Source organism: Nanorana parkeri, unplaced genomic scaffold, assembly GCF_000935625.1.
Source record: "Nanorana parkeri isolate BGI_ZX_2015 unplaced genomic scaffold, ASM93562v1 scaffold697, whole genome shotgun sequence".
Classification (NCBI taxonomy): Eukaryota; Metazoa; Chordata; class Amphibia; order Anura; family Dicroglossidae; genus Nanorana; species Nanorana parkeri.
The window spans coordinates 67,824-85,030 of record NW_017306965.1 but is presented as its reverse complement, the minus strand read 5'-3'; positions in this window follow the sequence as shown (position 1 = coordinate 85,030).

The following is a 17,207-nucleotide window of genomic DNA, read 5'->3' as shown; positions in this document are numbered from 1 at the left end:
GCAATTTTAATTATAAGCAAAAAGGATTATTTGTTCCACGCTGGGTGGGTGGCTTTACCTTTTAACATTTTTACCCCATTCATTTTTTTCTCCTATCCTCGGTGGGAGTTAAATATACAGTATATAGTCATATACTTAGAGAGCATATGCAAAATAAAGGTTCCTGAATGTAATTGTGATAGGGTCCTGTAGCTGGCTGAGCTGAGTGTCATCCCATTGCATTGGGTAATGTTATGATCTGAGGTTTTTCTTTCATCCAGATGGGTGCACTGGTAAAGGTGTGTCCATCAGTATTTGAGGATTGAATGCAGCACTACAATAACCGATTCTGGATTTAGTGAACTGTTAATATGGTTCAGGAACCATATCTTTAACTTGAAGAATGGGCCAGTGATTGTAGAGGAGTAGCCTAAAGTTGTGTCAAATAAAGGTCTACAGGTGGTTTGACTAACAAATATGGGCAAAAGGTTCAAAGTGGATAAAAGTAAAAAAGTGAGTTAAGGTCCACTTCAATAGTTCAGTCTGTTCAAATACTTTGGTTTTCAAAATGATGATAGAGGGCTGAATCACCCACAAACCTGCCACCGTCATAATCTCTACAGCAAGATTTTTGCTCTCGACTTCCATGGTCTGCCCATCTGTCAGTGGAATTGTTAGGTAGGTTGGGGTGGTTCACTTTCCTTGTTCAAGTTATAACTTATTTTACACTATGGATTGGCAGGAATATAAAGATCCCTACCATAGTAACAGGAGTAGGATGATGTTGAAGGCCGAGCCAAGAAGTCTGGTGGAATAAAAAATAAGTTTGGGCTAAGAAGGTGATTGAGCAGGCCAACTTTTATCCATGATCAAAATTTATGTTTTATGTGGACTTGCCCTTTAAGCTATGAAATAGTTAATGGGATCCCTTCATTCACATGGGTCAGCACAGGCGGATGATTAAGATATAGGCCATGTAAAGCACATTTATGCCATCACCTTTACTGCTGTGAAAACTAAGCTCTTCATATAGATATAAGATTTATATAGCAGTGATTTGTCTTCATAAACCTCGTAAAAGCTGAATTTGTAGCAATTTTGTTTATGTTTATTGTAATGTTTTAGTAGTTTTTGTCAACTGTTTTTGTAATTATATTATCAGTATTTTTGGAAAGGTCTGTACATGGCCAGGAATTTGTGTTATAGTTGGTCTTTATGATCTGAGACTGATCCAGGTGCAAATTCCTAACTCTAGTATTATGTGTATGTATGTTTAACCCAGTTCTTCCCTGACAGTGATGTTGATAAAAATACTGCTATTGAGTATGTGTAAATGTTTTATTTTGCCCTCCACTGCAGTAGGCTAAAGTGCTACTTCACTGAAGGTTCATCATACTGTAAATGATGTGGTAGGAGGGTAGTTGGGGTGGAAATTATACATGGCTAAGTACCTCTGGTGCTCTAATCAGCTTCAGTGGCTCCAGAATGAAGCACTTTTTACTAAAGAAAAATGAATTAAGTTCTAACATTATAGTCACATATATATATATGTATATATATATATATATATATATATATACAAAATTGAGGGAGACAATACGATTAACCATACAATTTCAATACAGGGGGTAGGAGGGCCCTGCTGGTAAGAGACTACAATCTAGTGGGAGGGGATATTTATTAAAAAGGACAGTGTGCCATCACCTCCACAAAGTACCTCCACAAATGTTCATTGTAAATGCATGCTTTGTTTTCTAGCTGGAAAACAGCAGTTCTTCTTTCACAGGAAACACTCACTGCTAGCACTGATAAGCAAATCTGGGATAACTAGTTTATTCATGTATGGGAGGAAATCTGAGCTCAGTTTGAGGTCTCAAACATTTTAAATAAATTAAAAGGCAAAATTATTTAAAACAAACTCAGATTCTTTTTAAAGTCCCAATACAGTCGGCAGTTGGTATGCACGGGTACTCATGCACAACCTTTGTCGAGCTCCTGCCTCCATCCAGTACTATGTATCAACCCTATAGGAGTGTGTGGGTAATTTACTTGGAAACAGACCCCAAGACTTTTCAGTCGGGGCCGATTTTCTGCATAGGTAAGATAGGCACCTATGTGTTATAGCTCTATAGACTTCTGCTGGACTGTCTGCAGCCTCGAGACATAGCCCCTTTATGTCTATAGGACACTAATGTGTAAGCATGGCCAGGATGGTGAAGACTTGCACCATTGGATATTAACGAAAAGCGGAACCATGGTCATAGAATTAAGGAAAGTAAGCATCTGTGGGAGAGAAAGGTGGGATAGGCTAGGTCAGGGGAAGGGGCAAAAAACATAGGTGAACTTATGTAATGTAGTGTAATGCTTACAGCAAGCTTCCCTTTAACCTTATGACAAATTTTTACCCTACACCTTCCTTTAACCATATTACTAAACGTTTCAGTAACCCTCTCCGTAACATTATGACTAATTCTTACCCTACACCTTCCTCTAAACATAACACTAAACTTTTAACAAACCCTCCCTGTAACCCTTGTTTCAGGGCCCGGACACACCATATCCAGTGATTTCCGGTGCGGTCCGAGCCCAGAACGCACTGGATCGCATAGATCAAGCCTGGCAGAGTTCCGGGGCGGGAGGGGGCTTGTCGGAGCCATTCATGTCAGTGGCACTGACACACCCCCTCCCGCCCCAGAACGCTGCCCGGCTTGATCTATGCGATCCAATGCGTTTTGGGCTCGAGCCGCACCGGAACGCACTAGATATGGTGTAACTTGGTCCTGAGTAAACTCAGCCTCTAGTTTACATACTCACGGCTGAAGTATGTGTCAGGATCATTTGTAATGAAAACTGACCTTCCTGAATTGAAAGATACCAGTGAACGAATTTCCTGTTACAACCTACTAGACTCCATAGGGTACCGTTACCACTGCATGGGAACCTCTAAACCATTTTATTTGAATAGCTGGAAATCATTCACATAATGGCAAAGTTCCCATTGTATTTCACAAGGAGGTTGTGGGAGGAAAACCCCATTGGGGGGGTCACAATAGGGGATTGCTGTCAAAATTGAAAATCATCTCAAAACAATGATTTTTAAGAGCTAACCAAATGTCTTCAGATGGGATGTTTTAAATGTTCTTTCTTCTTTTTTGTGATCTTCACCTTTGCATTCTATTCACACATTATTCTTCAGTTTACCTTAAAGAGGTTCTCCAAAGAAGTGTTAAACTCCACGTTCACAGAGTGGACCTATTTAGTCATTTATAGTACTTAGCACATTGAAGTGTATCTAAAAAACATATTGAGTACACCTTTGAAATACACGCACATTTCACATGTTTTGTCTTTTTAAAATCAAATACAGATTAAATAGCCGTCGCTTGTCCCAGAAATCCAGTCATCACCTAGTTTTGAGCTGACAACTCTGCTGCACCAAAGTCCCAAGTGGTATTTTAAATTCTGCTCAGTTACAGAACATTTCCCCCTTATGTTATGGAGAGTGGTAGGTCTTCTGTAGTCTAGCAAGAGAGAACTGGCCAGGGTTGACAACACAATGCAGCAAGAACATGTTGTAAGCGCAAACTGTAAGTCTGGAGCTAACTTCTGGCAGGCCAACATGTATTTTTCTGTACTTGTAGCATCTTCCACATGAACACACATCCATTCCGATCAGCTGATGATCCATGCACAGATCCCCTGCTGATTGGAGCAGTATAAAAACAGATGTCACTCGTGTGACATCGATGTCTGACCAGCTTTTTCCTCCATCTTGTGACAGAGGAAACACTTGAGCCAAACTGACCCAGGTTAGGTCTGTGGGGAGTTGGAAGTAAGCGGACAGACATGTGTCCATATAAATCCGATTGCCTCTGATCTATCACAATCAGGTCCACCAAGGTGTTACTCTGTTCTTTATTTTCTCCAGGCCTAGAGTCTGCTGCCTTTAGAGTTACATTAGGCTTCCGATTGGATCTGCCTGAAAAACAGACAGGTGGATCTGAACGGCCTGCCCATGTGAAAGCTGGCCATACACAGGTCAAATATCAACTAAGTCCTGCTGACTTGACCAAAATCTGACCAGTGTGTGACCTAGTCGGAAACCATCCATTTGGCAAACATCGGTTTTTCGCAGGATCTGGTACAAAAAAAATGTCCATACAGTGACTGCAACACATTGACTACAACCACTGTTTGGCCCGGTATGTCCCTGTCAGAATACAATAGCTCTGTGGGGGATTCCCCCATCCATGCTGTTTATTGTTGATGAGGGAAACAGCCCCGTGGCTGAACGAGAAAAAAAATTAATGTAACAGTTCCACACAGCTTTTGAGCATTATTGGAATGAATGCAGCGAGGACTATAAGTCATTGACCAGACCACTCTTTGAGTAGATGGAATACGCTTTTCTCTTTCAAGGAGAACCTCTTTAATTATTCTACACCTACAACTGAAGCCAATGTAACATGGAGCGACATATTGTTTGATTGTGTTTGTTGCTGTAGAGCTTTTGTTACCTTGTGCCTACGAAATTGTTTACATGAAAAAGTAACCTATATAAATAAAAAGAATTATGATCATAGCAACTTTTGTCTTTTGTAGCAGTCATTAGTAAATTTACTTTTTGGGGAAAACAAAAACAATAAATATATCCTAATTGACCTCTTCCAAAGTGTATCTGAGCTGCCGTGTGGCAATATTTCTGTTATCTGAATAGCAGCATTCAAAAAAAGCCTTTGTTGAAGTGGACATTTTCTGCAGCTACCTGCACTACATCCTCTACACTATAAAAAGTAACATATTTGAAGTTTCAGCATGTGTTGGAAATGCCCCTATTAGTATTTGGGCGAGCAGGAGTAATGCTCCGATACCGGAGGAAGATTTCAGGTCAGAGGCGGGTCATTACTCACTACCCGGCTTCCGGATTGGCCGGGAAGCTTGCTTGATGCTGATTGGCTAGGAAGCCGGTTTCCCGGCCAAATAACACAGCTTCCTAGGCAATCAGGAAGCCGGGCGGCATGTCATTACCTGCCGCCCGGGCTTCCTAATTGTCCAGGAAGCCGGTTCCATGCCAGCGGAAGCACCGGTATCAGTACTTGGTATCGGCAAGTATCGAAAGCAAAATACCGGTACTTGTACTCCATACTGAAAAAACGGTATTGGTGCATCCCTACCCCTGACACTACTAACAGATCATCGGATCATCAGATGTGTAATTTTATTTGTAAAGCATATCTAAATCCAACACCAAAATGTGACATATTGCAGTTCACCAGTTTTAAATATGGTGTCTGCATTCATTTGTTATTTTCAGGCTTTTTACTTTTATTATCACCTGAAAAACAATTCTGTGCCTGGGTGACTACGCTCACTCAGTCCACTGTATATATGGAGGTAGCCATGGTTGCCGCCCAGGCTGGACTTCATACATATCTTCCTCACCATCTTCTTTACATGGGCGATAAGGTGGCGAGTAAAGAAGGAAAATAACAGTGTTTTTGCTTTCAGTTTAGCTCACGGGAAGTGACCAGGACAAGGAATTTCTAGTTTAACAGGTATTTTCTGTACTTGCTGAAATGGGGTTAGTCTGAAAAATGGAAACTTGTTTAGCCAACACATCTAAGGACTTGTATGCTGCCAAATGTTTGTTCTTGGGTTTATTTATCATTTAAACAAAGAAGTATTGGTTTAATTGCCTCATTTTCCCTCCAGAAACTCCTTATGGCTTTTATTTTGAAAGTTCTGAGCACACCACTGCAAAAAACGATGATTGTCATATTTCCATTAATAAGCTGAATTTTTCATTTTAAGTGCACCTGTGCCCAGGCTATAAATATTCACAACAAATACCTTGTAATCAGGTTCATTACTGCCAGTCTAATACATGTATGCGTCACCCTGGAGGGTGGACTTAAAATCGGCTTTATGCATACTGTATGTGTAAGCTGGCCCCTGTTCTGAGTTCACAGCCCCTAGTGTGTTTCCAGCACAGTGACCAAGCTGTGACTGGCAGACCTCGTTTTTGGTTTATTATTGTGGGCCAGGACAGGTTCCCAGTAAGTGACCACTATGCCAGCCAATCACAGCGGTCACATGATTTAGAAGCCTGCCTCCACCTGTTGTTCAGAAACCCTTAAAGGTCTGACGGGAACCGGTGCAATGAGGTTAAAAACACTTGCTCTATGTTTACATTAGAGGACTAGCAGGCTTCCAAGATTCTGCTCTCCTGAAAAAATAGAGGGGAAAGAAGCTGTGATTTTAATCCCTCTCTTGTGATTTTTTGAAGATTAATTTCTCCACAATGCCTATATAGCTATAGATTTGAATGGGGAATTGTTATTAAGGTTCTTTTATTGATTGATCAGAATATTTAAATATCTTAGTGTGTGTAGTCTAGGCACAGGTTTAGATTTAAACACTTTAAACTGGTTAAGGGCTTGTTCCACCAGCCCGCGCATTTACCTCAATGTCCCATGCACGGAACACAAAGGATCGCATTCATAAAGTCTCCTTCTGGGATGGGAGGGCGTGGCAGTACCATTCAAGTCAATGGTCACGCCCCCTCCTGCCCCAGAACGCAATAAGACTTTATGCGATCCCTTGCGTTCTGGGCACGGGACATTGCGGCAGACACGCGGGCTGGTTTAAACAAGCCCTAAAGGACGATTGCACTTTTCATGTAGATGCCATACATGTCATAGTCACTGCAGATTGTACAAGGACAAAATAGGACTTGAAGACATCAGTGTGTTCCCCTACTGAAGAGTCCTGGCTGGCAGGAGCATTTGCATTTTCAATCATTTATTGAACAAAAATATCCAAAGATGTAATGGTATACTGTGGAAAAAGTAAGTACACCCTTGGAGATGGTATTGCTGCCTTTAGCAGAAAACATTTCTTGTATGCATTTTGCCAAGCTACCCACCTGTCTCTGACATCAGTGGTCACATTTTGGATCATTTCCACAAGGAAAATTCCTCAGTTTCATCTGATGTTGAATTTATCATTGGCTTAATGACTGCAAGTTGACTAGGCCCAAAAGCAGCAAAACAACACCAGACCATAACATTTCCACCATCATGCATTCATTTTGGTATGAGGTTCTTCTTCTGAAATGCTGTCTTCTGTTTGCACCAAACATGTCTACTGTTACTTAGGCCAAACAACTCTATCTTTGATTCATCGGTCCACAGCATATTGTTCCAAAGGCCTGGACTTTGCCTATATGTTCAATGGCAAACATTCAATGCAGGTTAGTTGGTGGACTCTCTTTCTAATTGTAGAAGCATGCACTTTAACACTAACTGTTGTAAGAGTTACCTGAAGATCCCACAATGACATTTTCGGGTTCTTCAAGACATATTTTAGCATCAAGCAGTCAGCATTTGCTAGGTCCTGGACAAATATGCAGACCTTTAAAATCTATGTCACATCTAGATTATTTTCCTTACAGGGGAATGATTGATTTCAAATATTTGATGATCTTTTTAAATCCCTTGCCAGGCTCATAGCCATCAACAATCTTTATGGATGCATAAATAGTGCCAGCCTCAATACAGATGCATTCAAGTACATTATTGCCTCTGTTGCTAAGCAACAGCCTACCACTCTCGATTCCATATCCTGTGTATCAAGCCTTCTTTAATAACTTCTTTGATGTTAAAGGAAGATTGGGACTAGTTAATCTCGATAATCATCTGTTAGCCAAAGCAGAAGGGAGGGATAACACTTCCATTCCATATATCATTGTATTACTATTCACCGTCTTCTCTTTGTCAGCTACAAATGTGTGCTGACATTTTCTCTTCAGTTCTGGGTGCATTAGTCAAATGTAAAGGTCATTTGTCGATTTGTATCAAATGGCAAGGCTTGTAACAACAGCAGAATATTAGAATGTTTCTATTAAAATAAATAGTCTCTCCATAGTTTCTAGAGAACCTCTGCCTGGTCTTTATTGCCCTCCCTGGAGGGAAGATTTCCCCTCTCTTCCTATTTCTTAGGCAGAATATGAGAGGAAATAGCAATAAAAAGGACAAAAACAGCAAGAAAAAAAAGCACTGATACTCCAAACCCTTCCTCACTCTAGCAAAAAAAAAAGTTAAACTTTACCTCTGCTATGTTGATGAAGGGTATTAGGGATGCACCAATACCATTTTTTTCAGTATTGAGTACTGATATTTTGCTTTCGGTACTCACCGATAGCGAGTACCGGTGCTTCCGCTGGCATTAAGCCGGCTTCGTGGGCAATCAGGAAGCCACCGGAAGGTATTGACATGCCACCCGGCTTCCTGATTGCCCGGGAAGCTGTGTTATTTGGCCAGCTTGATTGTGATTGGCCGGGAAACCGTCTTCCCAGCCAATCAGCATCTAGGCGGCTTCCCGGCCAATCAGGAAGCCAGCTTCCCAGCCAATCAACAAGAAGTGGGCTGACTCGATGCTGATTGGCCAGGAAGCCAGCTTTCCAGCCAATCAGCAAGGAGCCGGCTGTTCGGCTGAGTCCAGTGCGTTACTAAGTCCAGAGTCCAGTGCGTTACTAAGTCCTGAGTTGAGCGCGTTACTAAGTTCTGAGTCCAGCGCGTTACTAAGTCCTGAGTCCAGCGTGTTACTGTGACATTTGAGACCGCTGGGATGGGGGAGGTTGGGGGGCCTAGAGGGGGGCCCAAGATAAAATCTTGCACCAGGGCCCTTTGTTCATTAGGTCCGCCACTGCTCCAACTGTTTATATTATAGCACATCTGTCCATTATGGTTCCATAGACTTAAAATAGAGATACCCATACTGTTGGGGCAATGCCCTCTTGAGGTCAGTGGGATGTTACTCTTGAGGTCAGTGGTATGTTACTGCACAAGTGTGGACAGTGTTGTATTAAAGTTCCCTAGCCAAGATGTGAAAAATGTGAGAGGTCGCCTCTGTTAAGGTTATAGACAAGTAAACACTTGCAGGTTCTCTGCTTAAGACAAATTATGTAGATAGGGAGGGGGGTTGGGGTTCCTTTTCTTAAAGGCAAACATGTCCTTTAAAGAAGAACTCTGGACATGTAATAAAATAACCCTTGAAGTGTGGCTACCCCTACACTCCAAGGGTTAAGTGCTCATTTTGGTCTAGGGGAGAAAATAAGATATACTCACCCGATCCTTACGCCCACCTGGCTGCTAGACCGGGCCTACAGCCTCTTCTCCCCCAGGCCCCGGTGGCCTAAGGATCTGTGACAGAGCAATATGTGCCACTTAATAGGGATGAGCCGAACACCCCTGTGTTCGGTTCTAACTCGAACTTTCGAGCATGGAAAAAGTTATAATTCGAACTTAGAACTGAATGCAAGTCTATGGGGGTAGAACTCAGAAAATGAAATGTCCCCATTTTGAAGCCTTATATGCAATTTATTGGCCATAAAAAGTGTATGGGGATCCGGGTACTGCCTGGGGGACATGTATCAATGAAAAAAACACTTTTAAAAAATAACATTTTTAAAGGAGCAGTGATTTAACATCACATAAAATGAAACATTAAAAATAAAAAATTCCTTTATATATGGTGACTGGGGGGTCCCCTTTCACTGACCGTAAAGTGGCGCATCTGTATGATGTATAGAACCTGCTGAAGCAAAAATGACATTTATATACATTTTATTGATATTTATATAGAACTCTAATATATACAGAAGTCTGATATATATATATACAGAAGTCTATTATAACTATCTATAACTCTCTATCAATCTGCTGTAACTAACTATACTAGAACCCTCTCTCTCTATCTCCTACAACACACTACATAGGGCCGCGGTGTCAGCAGCCTTATATAGTGTGCTGCAGGGACTTAGCTGTGAGACATGATTGGGCAGAGTCATCGTGACTTTGCCCAATCATGGCTCTATATTTGTACTGAGCCCTGATGGGCACAGTCTTGCACCTGACCTGCGGTCAGGTGCAGGACTGTAGCCAATTGCCGTTTCGGACGGCGCAGTGCATTGTGGGATGTCCCGCGGTCAAACAGACCGCGGACATCCCATAATGTTCGGCGTCCGGCGAGCATTAGAACATGCTATGTTCGAGTCGAACATAGGTTCGACTCGAACGCGAAGCCCATCCCTACCACTTAACTCTGATCCACAGTGATAGAGGGGGGATTATAAAAGGTGTATAGCCTGCCCACTTCTGACTACAATGTGAAGAGTGGTGCATCATAGCTCATCTGCCACTGGTGGGGCCCTGTTGAACTGCTGCTATGGCCCCCTTTTTTTTAATTTATGCCCCCGTACATAGCACAGTTTCAGAGTAACAATTTATGTAAATGCACAAATGGACCAATTAGGGACTAATGCTCCTTGATGAGACTCTTGTGTAGTCCACATTATACAATAATTGCTGAATTTAATGTGACATTCGCTGTACATGCTACAAGGCAATGTACTTTGAACAACGTACATGTCTGCACATAAATATACATGATCAAATTATTCTATAGTAGGTGTAATTGTATGCAGGAACTGAATTTGTAATTTATATTCTAAATCTGTCAAAGCTGTTCTGTATTCACTGACAGCTAACAGTAACACCAACCCGGGCTGACATCAAGGATTAGTCAAAATGAATTTTAAAGTGGAGGAAAGAAAAAGAACCAATGACCATAAATTACATTAATCTCAATTTACTAAACTATAAAGCATGTGGGTTTTTTTTTTTATCATAATAACAGTTTTCAGCCCTGTGACTGTCATTTTCATCTCTCATTATCTTTCATTGCTGATAATAACTATTGTTATGGCAAATGATGATCATAATAGAAATGCTTTTGAAACTCTTTTTCATTAACTACGCTCTGAAAATGAGAGGCTCAATTCACTACGCTGAGTGAAGGACTAAACCTTTTAGAAAATGATATTTGAAATGATGGTGTACAGTTAAAACTTACAGGGTTATTCACAAAGGAGTGAAGAGTTTGGAGAAGGCAGGAGAAGTGAACAATGTAGGACAGGGGTGCCCATTAGGTAGATCATGATCTACCAGTAGCTCTCAAAGCTGATGCTGGTAGATAACAAAGGGTGTGAATGGTGGCCCCTTTATTCCATTTTGGTATATTTATTTAGCTGTTAGCCTGAGTCTGCTGAGCCAAGCTCCCTGACACCTTTCTGGTGGATACTGGTGGTTGAAGTGCTATGTATTACATCAAAGAATATAAGTTTACACAGCCTGTTGCACTGCACTGTTTGCAAAATACAAGGTGAGCCAGGAGAGAGAGAGAGAGAGAGAGAGGGGAGGGAGAGCAAGGAGAGACAGCCAAGTGAGCGAAGAGAGACAGCCAGGAGAGCAAATGAGGAATGACAGGCAGGAGAGAGAGCGAGGAGAGACAGCCAGGAGAGGGAGCAAGGAGAGACAGCCAGGAGAGGGAGCGAGGAGAGACAGCCAGGAGAGGGAGAGAGCAGAGACAGCCAGGAAAGACAGCCAGGAGAGAGAGAGAGCGAGGGAAGTCTTTTTTCATTGGTAGATCTCATGTAGCTCATCATTTGAAAAGTAGATCTAAAAGCAAGAAATTGTGGGCACCCCTGATCTAGGACAAGATAGCTGAACTGGAAAGTGAGCTGAATTGGAGAATTTTTCCAGTCCAGCTATGTTGTCCTAGATTGTTCACTTCTCCTGTCTTCTCCAAACCCTTCACACTTTTGTGAAAAACCCTGTTAGTCTTACACCCTATTCACACTAGTGTAGCGCGTGAATGAACACAAAATCTTGCGTTTTTGTGCATGTTCACGAAACGGATGAAAATTGTGTGTCGCATTTGTGGTGCCATTCATTGTTTGCCCCATTCACAACAGTGTGATTTGTTGCGCATCATGCTAGAATGCACGGCAATGGAAACCATGTCTATGCAACAAGCTCCCACCCCTAGCAACCTATACTTTATTTCACCTTCACTGGCCAAAACCAAAAATAGCAAAAGCCCCCCAGGACGGTTGTCAGGAGTACAAGACCCCCAGTATTGGTGTCAACAGTAAAAGCCCCCCCACTGACACCCATTGGAGCATTGGTGTCAGTGGGAGTAGTCAAAGTCGTTCTAGCAATGGTGTTAGAGAGAAAAAGAAAAGAATAAAAGCCCCCCCAGCATTAGTGTCAGTTGGACTTGTAAAATCCCTGAGCATTGCTGTGACAGAGAGGGTAGTAAAAGGCTCCAAACAATGGTGTCAGTGGGTGTAGTAAATTACCCCCCTCCCCAACACTGCTGTTCAGTGGTCACTTAACTCTATGCAGGCTCCATGTCCTGTGTTGCTCCTCATTGTCACATCATGGCCACATCAATGGGGAGTTTACTCCACCCAATAGTGACTGTGGTCTGCCGAGTGCTGGGAAAACCTGCATTCCTGTGCCCGGTATCTCCCGCAACCCTGCACAGCAGCTCCCTTTGGCATTCAGTGTGAAAGCCCCACATTTAGGTCCTTCTCATTTCAGGGGCCAGTTCACAACAACTAGTGGACTGTAACTGGCCCACAGGCCATAGTTTTGGGACTGATGGTTTAGCTTCGAGGCACTTTCTTGTGTCTCTAGTCCTAAATACACTGGCTACTAATCCTTGTTTTTTTAAATTGAGCTTTAAAGCTACAGTCAGCATTCCAATTACAATGTAGAGTATATTCAACGCTGTTAGACTAGACTTGAAGGGCACTTTAAGGATTTCAAGAAAGCTGCTTAAAGCTTGCAAACGGCTCTGTATATGCATGATGTACATGATGCATACCTCCCAACCTTCTGAGATGAGAAACAGGGACACCTTCCAAAACAATGTATTGAAGCAGTAGAAACACACCTACCATGCCCCCAGTTATGTGGACCATTTACAGTACAGTGGTACCTCGGTTCACGAACTTAATTCGTTCCGCGATTCTGGTCGCGAACCGATTTGGTTGTGAACTGAATCAAACTGTGATCACACCGCAATCTCAACTAGAGGAAGCCATGAACACGTGTCATAGCAGGAAAAATGGCTGTATTGTGTTTGTCACCTGAAGCGGAGTTCGCGAACGGAGGCAAAATTCTGCCGAACTTCCTGTTCGCGAACCGAATTGTTCGCGAACAAAAGCGTTTGTGAACCGAGGTACCACTGTATATGCCAAAAATTATTGGTTAAACCCAGAATTGTTTTTTTCTCCATTCATTGTCCTTTATTTTGGCTTTCCCAAATAAAAAAAAACAAGTCATCAAGAGAAAAGATGAAGGTTTTAGTGTTTAGGGTTTTTAGAAAAAGTTTGGTTGTTTGTTTAGTTAGGGTAATAGTTGAATATAAACTGTTCATAGATATCTGTACATCAGACCAGAAAGAGGCACAACTTAGGAGGAAAGAGGGACTTAGGTTGCCACCTGCCCGGTTTACACCCGGATAATCCGGTTTTGGAGTCTTGTGTCCAGGTGCTCAGCCAGCACCCGAACACAAGACACTCAGTGCCGATGCTGGCGCTTTACATTTTCTGACAGATGCGGATGCCGAGGTTCTCGGCCAGCGCAGTCTCGGACAGCCTCACTGGCCTGAAACCGGATCTTCTACTGAGCTGTGAGCAGCCTGTACCTGTTTACAAGAAGGATCGTCGCTCGAAGGATAAAGGTTGGAGGATTGTGTTGATTTGGCTTTATCAAATTCTGGTTGCACTATGTGTGGCTGAGGACCCCAAGCAGGGTCACCTAAATGAGTGGGGGCACAGCCAGATAACCAGTATTTTGGGGTCTCACAACAGTATCATGAGGGTACTTAGGGTCAACACCCTATATCTAAACCCAAGAACGTGTGGTGGCTGCATTTGTTTTCTTTACCCTCTGACCCTAATAGAAAATCAATATTCATTGATAATGGATATCCATGTGTGTCATCCATGTGTGTCATCCAGGTTTCAGGCCAATGAGGCTGCCCGAGATCGTGCTTGCCGAGGACCTTGGCAGCCGCATCTGTGATTGCTCCTTCTCCTCCCTCTCCTCCTCCGTCTCCCTGACACCGTTCTCCCCGCCTGCGGACCCCTGGTGAGACACCATAGCCCAGACAGTCCTGAGAGTTGCACAGCCCACCTGAGTGTCACACAGCCCACCTAAGAGTCGCACACCTGAGAGCCGCACAACCCATCTGAGAGCCCGCACAGGCCACCTGGAGACATCAGGGCGCCAACCCAGAACAGCACAGAGTATGTAGCTTCATATTATTTTGTATTGCTGTATAATGTATTGACGGGATTTGTAGCCCTCTATAGCTGGTCTCCTTAGTCCCTCCCCTGGCTGCCTCTCCCCACTCTCTCCTCAAGATTCTCAAAAAAAAAAGAAATGCCATGCACTCAAGTGTTCTGGTTTCACTTGAAGAAAAGGTGTCAACCCTAAAAGTGACAGAGGGATTTAGTTCCAAATGAGTGACAGTTGGAAGGTATGCATGATATATTTTAAACCAGCATTACCAGCTGAGGCCTCTATAAATGGTAGGCAACCTCGGCACTCCAGCTGTGGTGACACTACAAATCCCATCATGTATTTGCCTCTATGAATCATGCCTGTGCCTGTAGAGTCTTGCAATGCATCATAGGATTTGTAATTCCACAACACCCAGAGTGCCGAGGTTGCCTACCACTTAACTAGGCCTAAGTATAAGAAATTGGAAACAAACCTTTTACGGACATTAGCCAACTATTTGCCTTCTTTTTCAACACTACATTTGATTTTTATTTCTTGACACGAGGCCTGAGGCCTCTGGGACACATACAGACCAAGATTTTGGAGGATATATAAATGTGCTTTTCTGGTAATATTTATTCTTATTGAATCAGGCCCATAATAATGTACTTCTATTCCCAACAAGAAGCTACAGGTACCTGCATATAAATATGAACGCATAACAGAGAGGTCCTTGACAGTTTACAGTCTTTTCCTATATCCTCCTACAGAAGCTTCCCCTAGGTGTAGGCTGAACAGGTCCTTTAAACTGTCTGCCCTTTCATGTGTTCTGCAGGTCAACAGAGGAGTATTCATCCCTGCCAAGGCAGAAAAAACGGCACACATGGAAAGGAGAACAAGGAAGTACCTTATGTGTCAGCCAAGTGAAGTATTTAACACATCCGTAAGCAAGGGGTGCTTGTATACAGCATTCCTACTCAGAGTTAGTCGGACGTTAATGAAACCTTGCTCCTGATCTGGGACAGCCGCTTATACAAGATGGGACGAGTAGGATTCACCGTTTTACTTGTAATCACCATATTGCTCTTGGGTCAGATCAGTGGACAGGCATCCGGAGTTAAAAACAAGAAGGATCGTCGCTCGAAGGATAAAGGTTGGAGGATTGTGTTGATTTGGCTTTATCAAATTCTGGTTGCACTATGTGTGGCTGAGGACCCCAAGCAGGGTCACCTAAATGAGTGGGGGCACAGCCAGATAACCAGTATTTTGGGGTCTCACAACAGTATCATGAGGGTACTTAGGGTCAACACCCTATATCTAAACCCAAGAACGTGTGGTGGCTGCATTTGTTTTCTTTACCCTCTGACCCTAATAGAAAATCAATATTCATTGATAATGGATATCCATGTGTGTCATGGCTCATAACCACAAGCAGGGTCACCTAAATGAGTGGGGGCACAGCCAGATAACCAGTATTTTGGGGTCTCACAACAGTATCATGAGGGTACTTAGGGTCAACACCCTATATCTAAACCCAAGAACGTGTGGTGGGTGCATTAATTTTCTTTATACTAATAGAAATTCAGTATCCATGGACAATGGATATCCATGTGCACTGAAATGATATCTCAGACAATGTGATTAGTTTTCTCACCTATCTTCTGTGAATTACAGAACACTTTCCTCTGTGTAATGGAGCTGAGGAGAGGGGGCGGTGTTTGCTGTCCAAACCAGGAGAGCGGCCTAGGGTGACTGCGCTACTCCTACATTGATGCAGTACAGTGAGTGGCGGGATTACCAGGAGGAAAAACAGGGAAAAAAATAAAAATGGAAGACGAATGCAGTCACCACATCTAAGGACTAGTAAGCTGATATGTATTACATTTTTGATATTGAGTTAAGGTATGCTTTAACTATGGACACCACAGACCAGGTTATTACTGGGAGTGCAGTGCTGTCTGGCTACATAGTAATTCATTCTGATGGAAATAGTGTGGTACTGGAGCCAATTTGGAGTCTGCTTTACACATGGAGCTACTATTTACTGTACAGACCACCAAAAAAGAGGTGGTTTCATGTTTCTTTAACTAATATACTGAATATATTCTCTCTCTCTCTCTCTCTCTCTCTCTCTCTACTTTTTCTTTACTTACTTTTTCCTTCTACAGAATGTTCAAAATAACAAATGCAATCACTTAGAGGCTACATAAAAGGTGTAGTGTAGAACTCTTTTAGTAATCACATGCTAGGTTTTTTTATATAGAGTTCTATAGATCAGACCACAGACAGGGAAAACTCCTGACAAAATAGGCAAAGAAGAATTTGGTCCCAAAAGAGGGATAGTACCTCCAAATGAGAGACATTTGAGAGCTTTGCATAGATCTTTTAATGTCACACTAAACTCAGGAGCTGAATTTCAAAAATACATTCAAGTATCCTAACTATTAACAAAAATGTATCTTATTTGCGTATCACTCGGCTATAGATCCTCAAATTATCTCTGAATTTGTGCTGACACTGTCCTTTCTTCTGGGGGGTGGCTTAATTTGTTCCCCATGGTCCCTGTGTGTTGTAAAGTGGTCACCACTCCAAGCTCACTCCCGTTGTAAAGTGGTCAGCACTTTAACTATTAACAAAAATGTATCTCATTTGTGTATCACTCGGCTGTAGATCCCCAAATCATCTCTGAATTGTTTTTGTCACTGTCCTTCCTTCTTGAGGGTGGCTACTTTTGTTCTCCATGGTCATTTGTGTGTTGTAAAGTAGCCACCACTCCAAGCTCACTCCTGTGATAGACTACAACGCTCAATACAAGTTAGTAAACTAAACATGAGATTGTAGTCCATCATGGGAGTGATCTTGGAGCAGTGACCACTTTACCACACACACAGGGGCCATGTGGAACAAGAGTAGCCACCCTCCAGAAGGAAGGACAGTGTCAGCACTAAATCAGAGATGATTTGAGGATCTACAGCTGAGTGATACACAAATAAGATACGTTTGTGTTAATAATTAAGGTACTTGAATGCATTTTGAAGATTTAACACCTGAGTTTAGTGCCACTTCTTAAGTCTTTAACAAGTACAGTCT